The sequence below is a fragment of the Alosa alosa genome, chromosome 18 (assembly GCF_017589495.1).
Source record: "Alosa alosa isolate M-15738 ecotype Scorff River chromosome 18, AALO_Geno_1.1, whole genome shotgun sequence".
Lineage (NCBI taxonomy): Eukaryota > Metazoa > Chordata > Actinopteri > Clupeiformes > Clupeidae > Alosa > Alosa alosa.
This window is the reverse complement of record NC_063206.1, coordinates 12,260,348-12,274,284: the sequence shown is the minus strand read 5'-3', so window position 1 is coordinate 12,274,284 and position 13,937 is coordinate 12,260,348.

Here is a 13,937-nt window from a genome sequence, read left to right as displayed (position 1 = left end):
TCTGATGAGTTCATAAGCTGTCCCGAACAGGCTCAAATTCATATTAGTTGTGTTTTTGTGAACTCTGACTCACACATCTCTGTCAACTCTGCTGTCAGTGTTTTTCTTGTCAGTCCCAAGTGGAGCGTTTCCATTCTGAGCCCTGGTTACTCAACAGACAGTCTGAAACAGGGCCCCACCCTATACTGACTCTTGTTGCCTCAGAGACCCAGCTTCTAAAAATGTACCTGGAGACATGACACCAGTATGCCCCATCCCCCCAGCCCAGGATTAGTAAGGTGAGTGGTGGGGTGGAGGGGTCTAATCTCCTGCTCCTCTGGAGCCTCTGTCTGAAGAAGCCCTCACCCAACCTCGCCTCAGTCGCCATGGGACACAGGGACGGACAGAGGAGAGGCGTTGCCATGGTGACTGGATCTCCCACGACACAGCAGCCTCCTTCATCTAGGCTCCACTAATTAAGCCACAGAGGTCTGCGCCTGCCTCTCCCACACAGGCTGTTGTTGTTGTTGTTGTTCTATTCTGTGTGTCTCATGTTGTTGTTGATGTTGGAGTTGTGAATGTACAAGTTGCCACAACCCCTGTGGTGAGATCTTTTCATCTAATGCCCTGTAATGCGGGAGGGTCAGTATGTCTGTCTTGTCTTGCAGAGAGAAAAGCACTGGAGAAAGCAGAGAGGGGAGGCCAGCGTGGGGAAGGGGAGATGAGACGTGGTCGAGAGAACCATCAACCTGCACCTCATCAATGTCAGCTTGAGAAAGACAAACACTGTGTGGAAGAGACTAGAAGCAGTTCTTCCCCCCTAGCCTTTTAAGAACGCCCAGCGCTGATGTGCCAAAGATACGGTGCCTTTGTCCAGCTTTCATTTTGCTCGCAACATTTGGACGCAAGCCCTCATCATCTTTGTCCCTTCTGTTCTTTTTGTCCTTGTTTCCCTGCAACAGCTGTCTAAGCATATGAGCCCCTTCTCATGGCCGTGGCTAAATGAGGGGAGAGGACGTCTGCGTCTCTGACATTCCAGACTGTGTTGTCATTCGCACACAAGATGTGGTCCTGAATCGGAGGGACGAAGGAGTCACTGCATCCACAGGGCCTGTGGATTTTTCTCCACCACCATCACTTTCTCTGGCACATTTAGTGACGGATTGGAATTTTTCCTTGGTGCTGGATAGCCTGGTAAAATTCACGACTGAAGGTTCTATCTCTGTCCAAATCAATGATTCACTCATGGATGTCTGTTCCGTTCCAAAATGATTGGAACCAATTCCATAGCACATGCAATAAGTAATGGAGTCTATATAGTTATAGCTATAGTTAATTAAATGTAATAACTAGGCTCAATCTATTTGCTAATTTAATCTATAAGCAAGATCCTAAACTCAAACATCAGTTGGTTTGCTCAATGAGGGCGCATGGTGCTACAAATGACTATTCATTTAATCAGTTTAAAAGTTTAGTCCCCACAAGTTGACATATAGAAGCTAATAAAATATTAAAAGGTGACTACTTGGTGTGAAGGTAGTTTTCTTGGCACATTTCTTTGTCATTGAAACAAACCTTTGACTCTTGACTGTCATTCACAGAGCAAAGCAAATAAATTGCACCAACTGTGTACTTGGGGAAACACTGGACATTGCAGTCCAGCCATTGAAACATCCAAGGAGAATTAAGGGTCACAGGGAGGGGGACAGATCAGGTGAGTACATGCAGTCACATGTGAGACTGACCACGGGAGGGAAATGAACTCCTCATCTGAGATCCACAATGATGCGCAGGAAATGAGAAAGTGATCCCCCATGTCCTCTTCGCCAAACTCTACTCTCACCCGTAACATCGCCTTTTTCAGCTCTCAAAACACGAACACACAAAACTCTTCAGTAGAATAATGTCATTCTGATGCATTCTGATAGTGCTCTTTCACTGGTCATAGGTTAGTGTCTGCTCTCCTCAAACTGTCCAGTGATGTCATGGTTGAATTATATTGTAAGGACTGCATCAAAGATCCATGCCCCTGTGTTTGCTATTGTTTTGATAGATGCAGTTGTAATGTAACACATGTGGTACCTGTCCTGTCATGGGAATCGAGGTTCAAAGGTCATTGATATGTTTTGAATTTGTCTGTGTACATGTGCATGAGTAACGTACGCAGTTTCACAGGATAAGTGTGCCTGAGTGTGCTACATGTGTTTGTTTTGTTATAAGAAAACACATTTAATGTTTATTTTTCCAGAAGAATATGATAATTGAATTATATTTCATGAGATGACTGACTGGCATGCCACCGTGTCAAAGTAGGCCTCCTTCTCTATTACCGATAACAAATGCAAAAACAGCTCAGCTTTATAAATCTCTAAGCCTATTATGCACAATGTGATTTATACCACTGATGAGGGATCAGGGAGCTGCCGGCCAGATTTGGGCTTCATTTATTACAAATTCAATGTGAAACTGCCATAAAAATGTCTATGCACTTCTACCACCCATTCAACCAGGGCAACTGCGAATGACGTAGGCCCTATATGATGGATGGACACCATTAAGGCAGTTAAAGTTAATTCCACTAGTACATTGTGTCCTCGCCTACTCGATTACTCCTCCATGGTTTAGAAAAATAGTACTTTCTGTGATGGGGAAAGCAGATACTGCCTTCAGAAGAGTCAGGGGCACTAATAGGGAAGGGTGGAGTGGGGGAGGGGAGGAGGTGGCTGGGTGGATTATGATTTGGTGAAATGGCAGCTAAAAACGTCTCTTGACAATTCTGATGGTACCACTTTGGCTATGATGGGCCGATTAGCCAAGAGAGAGAAAGAGAGACTGCAGAAACAGATCAACATGCTGCTGTGATGCTAGACGCTCTCTTCAGACTGACACAGGGAGGGGTAAAAAGCACTCGAGAAGACTGGAGTTACTATTGGCAGTTTTAGAGAATGTACAGTTTGACCTTCTCAGTCTCCTGACAGAGCTCTGCAATGTAATGATTTTTCATTAAAACAGAACCTGGATCAATGCAGAATGATTCCAAGCTTTCTCATGCATGTCTTCAAATCCGCCAAACACACACACACACACACACACACACACACACACACACACACACACACACACACACACACACACACACACACACACACAGAGCACACACACACACACACACACACACATACACACACACACACACACACACACACACACACAGTAAGCTCTGTTCCGCATCTGACTCATACTCCTGGGAGGATGGCTTCCAGCTCGTCCATCACACATGCATGATATCCCATAAGGAGTTCAGAGAGCAGAGGCCATCGCTCTCTCCTCTTACAAGGCCCTCTCTGACAGGGATACCTCCCCATCTTGAATTTCCCCTGGGGATCAATAAAGTATCTATCTATCTATCTATCTATCTATCATCTCTCTTCACCAAGCTCTGGTTTCAATAAACGGTTAAGTGCTCTCACACTTAATCCAGTGGCTCAAATCACTGACACGTGTATCAGTCCTGTGAAGGGAACTACACTTTATAGTTCTACACTTTATAGTTTCTGTGTTTTGGTTCTCACCAGATCTGTTAATCACGCTGAGAGTTACTCCAGAGCCAATGTAGGCTGATGCCATTCCTCACTTAATTTCAACCCACACTGAATCATTAACATTGACACACAAGAAACCATGCTCATAGTCTTTGTACGACGGCTTTGGCACAATGCTAGGTTGAGCATGGACATGCCTCTCATGGTTATGTGTGACTGGTGGCCATTGTTGCTTTCCAGAACTGTCTTTACGAGGTGAGGAGAAGGATATACTGTACTCGCCCTTGTCCCTTCCCGTTCGGCTTCAGGAAACTGGAGGTAGTGGAATGCTCACTTTTTCCACATTTGCCAAAGTGACTGCCGCTCTGAAAAGCTGGAAACTCAAGCCACTGGAAAATAGTTTTCACTGGGTAAGACTCAGGGAGGAATTTATGTCTGAGGAGTGTGGAGGATCAGACAAAGCCTTTTAAATGGGTGGGAACAGTTGTTATTCTACCCTGAGATCCTTTGTTTTTGAACTACACGTCCAAAGCAGTTTGAATTCATATGTAAATGATTAGGGGTGTTTGCGGTAACGTTACATAAGATTTGGGAAAATAGCTCACAGTTCAGTGGTTTGGCAAAGTAGACGCTGCACCTTCTATCAACAATCATCAATTCTGCATATTTTATCTGAGCTGACAATTTTTTTTTTTTAAATAGAAAAATCTATTTCTCATACCTAAAAACAATGGGCTAACTAACTTCAACAAAACAGTTTTGATGAAAAGTCTCTTGTCATTTGCAAAAGCTCTCTGCAATTCAGCACAAAACCATAGGCAGATGCAGTTCTGTACAGGCTTGGCAGTGGTATGTAACTGCACAGCCTATTCAAGGGTGGGGGACCAAATATAGACTGTAGGTAGCTGGGCATAGTGTGGTCTTTCCCCAGACACTGATGAAGGCCCATCTCTGTAATTTACCCTCACTCTGAACTGCAAATGTGCACACGAAGATGCATGAGGCAAGAAATTACAGTAACATGTCATGGGGCAAGGGCAGTGGCTGAGAAATATGGGGGAAGAACTGGAATGTGGCAGCTGAAACCATTATGAAATACACATCACTACCACACTCTCCTTGCTTTGGCTCACAGCACTGTTGCTGTGAATCACTCTGACAAAGATAGATGAGTCTCTCTCTGACTAAACAACTTTCTATTCAATCATTTTAGAAATGCCCTGGTAGGAGAGGTGCAGAGGCTCAAATTAGAGTCATCAGCTTCGAATGTGACATTGTCTGCGATGTGTGTCCGTGAAATGTGACTCTCCAGAGTCTCGACAAGCCCTCTGTTATACAGCTACTAATGATGAGGTTTGGCAATGAGCATCTCTGGGGCGCAGGATGTTCTTCACTGCATAAAAAGAAATAGAAAGGAGAAAGAGAGAGAGTGTGTATTTGTGTGTGTGTGTGTGTGTGTGTGTGTGTGTGTGTGTGTGTCCGTGTGTGTGTGTGTGAGAGAGAGAGAGAGACAACTGGACGAAAATAATAATTCTATATGTTCTGTATTATGTCTTAATTCTTCTCCTCAGAGACTAAAGGATGACTGTAATGATGGATTGTATGGCTCCTACTAACTGCAAACCTGCACTGCAACAGAGCAATCTCTGGGTCACTCTGACCTGAAATTCCATTTGAAAAGAGACAGAGGAGTCCCAGGTGATACACGTGGGCAGCAATTAGCCTGCCAGGATGACATATGGTGATTCGGACACCCATTTTTGGCCTATGGCTGTAACACACAGGTACCAGAGGACCCACAAACGTAACAGTCGCCTGCGTTGGTATGCAGTGTTTGTAGACAAAGCCTGCCCTCTGCAAGACACGGCATTAAAATGAGATGATTAAGACTAAACGATTAGCTTTATCAAGCCTCTCTTACCAGGCAAACAAAGCCGGAGAATTAAAGCAGAACCGAGCTGGTTATCAGGGGGATCTTAGCACTATTAAGCGCAATTTAAGAATGTTTTTCCTCTGATATTAGCAGTCTGAGGAATATTCACAAGATTTATCCCGCAAAGTCTCTCCGTCGGCCTGATCCTCTCTCGCGTGGATTAGCGCTTACACCTTGTCAATGTCCTCTGAGACTGTGATGTGCTCATAGAATGCACCATCACACCCCAACCAGCAAATCTGCAACAAAGAATTTAGTTCCCACATGACTCTATACACTCACTTTAGTTCTCTCTCTCTCCCCCTCTCTTAGGTGACATCGGTTCCTGTTCTGTTTCAAACAACAAGATCAGGGCGGTAAGTCAGTATCCTGAGGCAGTGAACGCTCCAAAGAGACCCGAGAGTTGGACTCTGCTGTTTTTCTTGCCCTATGGCAAGGCATTACTCACATGCCTGCATATGTACAGGCCCAAAATGCTCTCAGACCACCGACAACCAATCATGTGATTCCCCATGACTGCATTCTACATGCATAACAGTGAGGAGAGCATTGAAAACATCTTGGCAAAAAAAATGTGTACCAGCATATGATGTTACTATTTATTGTGCTATGGATATAACTTTTCTGTCATGTGAAGATTTATGGCTGCTGTCTTTTCAAACAAAGGATCATCAGCACAGGCAAACACCAAATAGCACACATCCTCTCCATGATGCTTAAAATGAGAAAAGACAGGGGGTAGATTTCCACATGCAGCCTTTAATTACATTATCCGTAGATAAACAATGGAGTCAGACTGCATAAGAAAGCATGGCCCAACTCCTTCCACATGTCGTCAGACAGTGGAGCGACGCAGCAATGAGTTAATGGACCTAGTCAGTTTCTGTCTGTGTTCATTTCCGCCCTCCTCCCCACAGCTCTAGTGTCAGAGTAGAGCCAGCGTATGTTAAAAGCTACGAGTGCATTTTCTCTCTCTCTGTCACTCTCTATATATATATATATATATTTACATTTACCTCTGCTCTCTTTCATTTTCTCTGCCATTTCCCCCTGTACACTGTGAATCAACCATGGCACCCCTGGTGCAGCCAATATTTGTTCACCTGCAAGCGATGAAGTAGCCATCAGAGGGGATCATTAGTTCTCTCCCACCCCTCTCTCTTTTCCCTCCCTTTCTTGTTTTCCTTCGTTTAACCCTCTTTGGCTTTTTTTCTTTGGTCTTCTTTTCTTCTTTCCACTAGTCATCTTCTACCATTCACTCACTCACACACACACACACACACACACAGCCCTGTAGACTGAGGCCCAGTTCATGCCCCTCTTATCACCTTCACTCCTGGTGCCCCGTGGTTCTTTTAAACTGCTGTGGATCTGCTGCCAAAACAAGTAAAATCTCGAGATCCTCTGTCTCTCTGCCCTCTCTGTGTTTGGATAAGAATTCAAAGAGAAGGGTCCTCATAATAAACTCAACACCACATTGATTATGTTCACTCCTCTGGGTTTCTTCCCATGAAATTCTTGGCATGCTTTACACCTACATTTTGTGGACAGCCAGCACAACAGAATTTCTTGATAAAAGTCAGCAAATCAGGAGAGAGTGCTGCATGGATGTTTGTCTTCTTTAAAGCCATCAATGCCAAGAGATAGATAGATAGATAGATAGATACTTTATTGATCCCCAGGGGAAATTCAAGGTCTCAGCAGCAGCATACCTACAACACAAACACATTCTTTAACAGCAGAAAGAGTAATTAAAGTATATAATGTAAAAACACAACTAAGCAGTAAGGACAGTAGAAGATAAAGAATATGCTAAATATACTAAAATACAAATTACACTAACACTTAATACAATATATAAGAATATACTAAAATACAAATTACAAAAATACAAATTATACTAACACTTAATCTAAATCAATTCTAAAAACAGTATCCACATAGTAGTGATTAATAAATCAGAGGCGCTTGCAATGACTGAGGCAGGGACTGAGCCTGTGATTCTCTGTGCATAGTAAGGTATGGTAAGGTGCTCTAAGGTGCTCTGTGTGAATGAGTGTCATGAGATGGTATTGGACAAGGCCAAAGCCACCGGTATAAGTCTATACTTTGAGACAGCATTTTTCAGATCAACATTGGTAATTCAATGAAGAGACTTAAGACTGTTAAGACTGGTTAAGACTGTCCAACAAAGCTGGTAAGAAAGAAGACTGAAGAAATCCCATTTCTTCTCATTTTTCTCATCTTCTCAGACACTACTGAATAACTTTTCTCCTAATTTTAATGTCAAATATACTTACAGTGAATCACGTGACTGTGCTGCAGAAGACAATATTCAAATTTGAACGCAACCTTTGATATGGCCACAGTTGACAGCACGAAAGTACAGTCAGCATACAAAAATTTTTTTTAGAATAAACATAGGCATTATGTGTCAGTGATTCGTCAAAGTGAATCTATGTCTGTCTGTGTTCCTCTATACGCACGTTGAGTCTTGGACTGGTTTGTTTACAAACCCAGCAGCCAAAGAGCCTCACTGATACATAACATCAGACCCGGCGGCAGACACAAATTCACGGACGGGCATTACACCTTTCCAGGGGGGGCACGGGAACTTAAATTGATGAATATAGGCCTACATTTAATAAGTGTTCAAAATCAATCTATGGGATTGGGGTTGGTTGGAGCAGCCAAGCTCGTCCAGGGCGGACACAGATGACTTCCAGGACGGGCCTGGCCCCCCAAAGCCCCCCCATGCCGCCGGGACTGCATAACATAACCTCATTTTTCCTTTCATCTTCAAGCCACCTACACTGTCAGACCTCCCCATAATCTCAAACACAGACAGGTCTGACTGAAAAAAGCCATTCTTCTTTTCAGCCCCTCAGACTAACTTTGCACAGCATTCTCAAAATAAACCATGATTAGAAAGAGTTTGATGTGATTCTGACAAACTGGCTGTAACAGCATCCATCCCTAAGCGATGAGAGCTTGCGTTCACCAGTCTTCAGAGGCTTTATGGGGGAAGTCTTTTTGAGCGCGTTGTGTCTCTCTGCTGACTCCTCTTCGCTGCTGGAATGCTGAGAGTGGGCTAAAGGCTGTTGATGAATAAGCATTTCTTCCCCTTTCTCTCTGTCGCCCTTTGTTCTGTCTCTGAAAGATCTCATCTCTTTAATCACAGACTCATTTTTAGGGCTGCGTCTATTTTTCAGAACCTCTTTGTTTGGTGAGAGCTTAATGCCACACAAATTAATGAAAACAGGACAAATGAATGAAAAGCAAAATTCTGTTGTTGGCTTTAATTTTTTTAACACCACAAGCCATTTTGAGCATTTCGCCTCTACTGTCTGCATGTTGTACACACTCATAAGTGTGGGAACTGGAAGAAAGAGAAAACAAACTTACAACTTACATGGCACTCCTTCAGAATATCTTTGTCTCATAAGCTTCTCTTGAAACACCTGACTGCAAAAAACATCTCTCTAGCAGCATGTGAGCAATGTGAGTGGATAACCACAGATAACAGTCAACCCAAGACACAAACACACATACACACAGACATACGCACGCACACACGCACACACCACATACACACAGGCACAGCTGTAGAGGCTGTTGGGAGGGTTGCGATGCACAGATGGATCACCCTTCAGGCCCCAGTGCCTCTGGTCCTCAGCGGGTTGCCTGTGGCACACAGAGCTCTCAGATGAAGATTTCTGTAGAGAGGAAAAGATTTCTATCTGTGACAGAAACACAGATCAGAAGGGATATTGCACATTTTAATAGTTTCAACTTTATTAATTCAGTAATCATTAAGGTTTCCTAATTTCCCAATCTCAAGCTGGATTGATCCCAATCTTGGTCAGATTGTAATCACTAACCAGGTTGGCGGAGGAGGGTCCTTGATGAAATGTTTTGGAGATAAGTCGAAAGTAATCTGTGCCCCAAAAAAGGCAAAAGTTTGTGAACCAAAGGGGAATTAATTGAAGTCAATCATCCCACATCAAAGCCATGCAGGGTGAAACTGCTAATTTAACCTGGGAGGGTGAGGGCTGAGGAGAGAGTGCCGTTTTCATTTTTAATGAGTTCCTGCAATCAGTCTTTTGTTTATTTCATGTAGAGCTTTGATTAGTTTGTCACAAAGGTAGCTGTTGCCACATTAGGAAAATTGCCAGACTTCTAAAGGCTTTTCCCCTCTCATCTCGTCTCCTCTGGGATTTTACTAGAAACACCACAGAATTTATTTGGTGTTTATTGACTCTGGAGAGGCAAGGCTTCTTAGTCAGTGTTCTGATCTGTAGGCTGCAAAATGTCAGTCACAATATTGAGCTGTATGGAGCCATTCTGTGAATAGGAGCAGTCTTTTTTAAGTTTGCCTCTTCCCAACCAGGCCTTTGTGAATTTTGCCTTAAGCATGCATTCAGCAATAGGTATAGACTGACTGTTTGATTAGTTGTGTAGAATTCATATTATCACACTGTCCGATGAAAGACTAAGACATGAAGACTGACGTTCATTTTAAATTATTGACCACTTATAAAAAAAAAGCATAAAAAGCCCAATGAAAAAAGAGTCACAAATCTATATAGTTTTAATACCTCAAACTACACTCTAACAAATGTTGGGTTAAAAATAACCCAAATATAACCCAGCCGCTGGTTAACTATTGGACCAACACCACATTGAGTTATCCTAACCCAATGGTCTGGGTACATTATTAAACACAGCAGAATGGGTATGATTCTAACCCAAAACACTGGGTTATATCAACACAACGTTAGTTAAATTGGCACAATAGACTGGGTAAAGGTAACCAATGTGCTGGGTTATAACTATATAAATGTTGAGTAAAATTCACACAGTATATTGGGTATAGATTCAACCCAAACCACTGGGTTATATCAACAGAACTGCTAGTTAAAATAACCAGTTGTCGGGTTTTCTAAACCCAGTATTTGGGTTGCATTGAGAGAAAATGGGCAACAAATGGCCATGCAATGAAATAAAACAGTTCGACATAATTATTTATTTGACAGTTTACTTTATTTTTGAATGGATAGCCTACTCTAAAAGCAGCATCAGCATGTGATAAGTTACTTCCATGAAGACAGCTAGATTCCACGGTCCATTTGGGGGTCAGCCCTGTCAATCAAAGAAAGAAAAAGAGTAAATTAATCACTGCTATTGACAGAACTTTAGATCAAGACTTTCACGAACCATGATCAGTGAATGATGTTGACAAACATTAAAAATTCGGAGACAAAATATTAGTGGAACACACTCGGAAACCATGACCACCTCACGGAGTTGTTTAACAGCAGACTGACAAACATACGTTCAGTAATATTAACGTTAGTGGCAGTGATAGTTCTACCGTTAGCTAGCTCATGTTCATGCTCATGAACACATTCAGTTAGTTAAATTCAAGTTGTCTGTAACGTTAATGTTACCACCAAAAACCACCCAGTAAGTTACATGGCTATAATATGAAGCTACCCTGAATTAATTAATATGTTGTTTGGCATGATGATTACCGTACGTAAAGAGACTACTTCGACTGTATACATTAGCTGACACACATGCTGCACTAACACGAAGCATTTGTAAGAGCTAGAAGCTAGCATACCAACCGTCTGCTAACGTTAACCTAGCCAGCTGTTGGTATGCTAATTTTAGTTCTTTGTAAAAGTTTGTTTTGTTTCTGTTCAGCAGTTCATACCCAGTCAACACAGAACTATGTTTTTAAGAGCCTGTCTTTGTGTAGATTTAACATTAACATGAGCAGTAATTGTAAGACTGAAAATTAATGTTAGCTAACGTTAGCTGGCTTGAATGTCACAATTCTTAACCTGCTCAGGCTGAACGAAATTGGCAGGCAGAATATCCATTCATATCATGAAGGTATCTCTGGGTGTAGGCTACTCCGTCTGAATAATAATAATAAAAAAGTTAAAAGCAGATACATACCTTCCAAAATCGCCTGATTTCCACTGCATGTTGAAAGCTGCTGGACTGCATGGACGGTTGAAAGAATAACGATTTCCCCCGAACTCTCAAATAACTGCAGCTGTGTTAAAGTTACCCTGGTGCTGAGTAGTGTGCTCACGTCAGGTGGGGGAGAGGAGGGGCGCTGTCCTAAACTATCAACCCAACAAGCTGGGTTACAGAAAATAACCCAACATGAGTAAAAACAACCCCACACAATGACCCAACAGTTTTAACTTAGCGTTTGGGTTGAGAAAATAACCCAGCATTTTTTAGAGTGTAGTTACTAGAACAATACATTGTTCCTCATATAGGATTTGCTCTTATTTTGAAAGCTCTCCAAAATAATGTTCAAAGTTTATTTACGGGAAATACTACATTTAATCTGTTGGCTTTGAATCAAGGAGTAAAAACCTATGAAGATTCGTATAAATCAAGACATGCCAGACCGCTGTTTCCTGAGTGCATCAGCTGAGGCATACTGGCCAATGAACTTGGGTCTATCAGGGCTCCTTATGAGTCTGGGTGGCATCACTTACTGGAAAGATGCTTATCTCACTGCCGGGCCTCATTCTCAAATGTCCACAGGGAGACTAACAGGAAACGCCATGCTGTTAGTAGGGCACATATAATACAATCTGCAGGAGATGGCATATCCAAAATCAAATGGAGCTACTTGCTTTCTGTATTTGATATTGAAGTGATATTATTCTGTGATGCGTTGTGGATCGAAATTTGTATATGGATAGACTTCAAGCATCACCGGATTTGTATGGAGAATGTTAAATTATTTTTGCATTTGCAGTGCTACTTAACCAATTTCTCTATCTGAGCAGAAAAGGGACCATTTGGCAAGAGAGGTGACCACTTGGTCATTGCCACATACTTTTTTGGCCGTCACAAGGCAACTGCCAAGGAATATATCCGACACCTAGGCCTCAAGGGTTTGGTACTTGTTAACAGGTCGTCCTAATGGCCACTATAGCTTGTACACAGAGCCTCTGGCTCAAGGGCCGCTCTCAGATGGTAGAGCTGCTATTGGGTTGCTCTATAGCGAGGCTTAAGAAACCACTCAGTCCTTCTTTATCCCACTTGTTCACTCCTTTGCCTGCATGACGAAAGACATGCTTGACACACACACACACACACACACACACACACACACACACACACACACACACACCCACACACACACCCAAGCACATTAGACATACCGGACCCCCATCCAGCCAACACTGAATCAAATCAAATCTATCTCTCTCTCTCTCTCTCTCTCTCTCTCTCACACACACACACACACACACACACACACACACACACACACACACACTCACTACCCTTATTGCCCCCTTGCTCCCCTGTTGGTGCCATGTGTAGGTGCAGCTTTCACACCCAAGTCTGTGTTTTTCACAGGATCGTTTGTCACATCAAAGCATTCCTTTACACACGCAAGGCTCCTTCTAATCTACACACTGCACTCAAAAAACCATGAACGAAGAGTTGAAGTCACAGCCAGATAGGCTAGAATGAAAAAAAAATAGTGTCAACAAGTGCCACTTGAAGCATTAGTGTCAGATTTCTGCAAGATTCTAAAGTCATAAAAGGACAAAAGGACAAGTCGTGTCTGAACAGCTCAAGATGAGAAATGCAAACCACAACAGACCCGGCCTGACCAAAACTTTAAACTATGCATTCCACTGATCCCAGGAGAATACAACTCCTGCACAAATTTCACACAAACACACACACAGGAAAAATATCAATCTGAAAAGAACATTTAGAAATATTTCCATGGATACACAAAGGTGGCGAAAAGTTTGTAAAACCACCTGTGTCACATTTTTAACGTATAGCCCACTTTCACTATTGTGTGTGTTTTTAGATTTTTCCTTTATATGTAATGTCAGTTATGAGTGCTTGGATTTTCCTTCAGGGTTAATCTATCTATCTATCTATCTATCTATCTAAATGGCAGTCATCTTTATCAAAAAGGTGAGGCTTACTATTTCACAGGTTTTCTTGAAGAGGGGCATTGGATGGCAACTGTAAATAAAATAAAAATTAAACTAAATTCAGCTGTTTAAATTTAGCATGCCCTCACTGTCACATAGGCCTATTCTATTCTAGGATTTTGTCTGGGTTCAACCATTAACAGTATATGGTCAGTAATATCTGTAATAGATGTCGCATAGCTTTAACTGATGAGAATATGTCAACATATGTGATTGACATCTAGAGAGGCCACAGGTAAGCCTCAATTATATAAACAATTTGATGTCAATGGAGAGCGTCGACCAATAATAAGAGAAATGGAAGGACCACACGTCACAGGGATTCCTGGATGCAGCTGAGCCTGCTAGCATGTAAAGGCGGGACATGGAAACCTGATGGACGTTTAAAGTGGCCAATAATATGCTTCAATAGGTTGAGAAGCAACATGAATGTGTAAACATTTGCAAGAGAACATCCAATGATATCTCTATTGGGGCGTTTCTTTT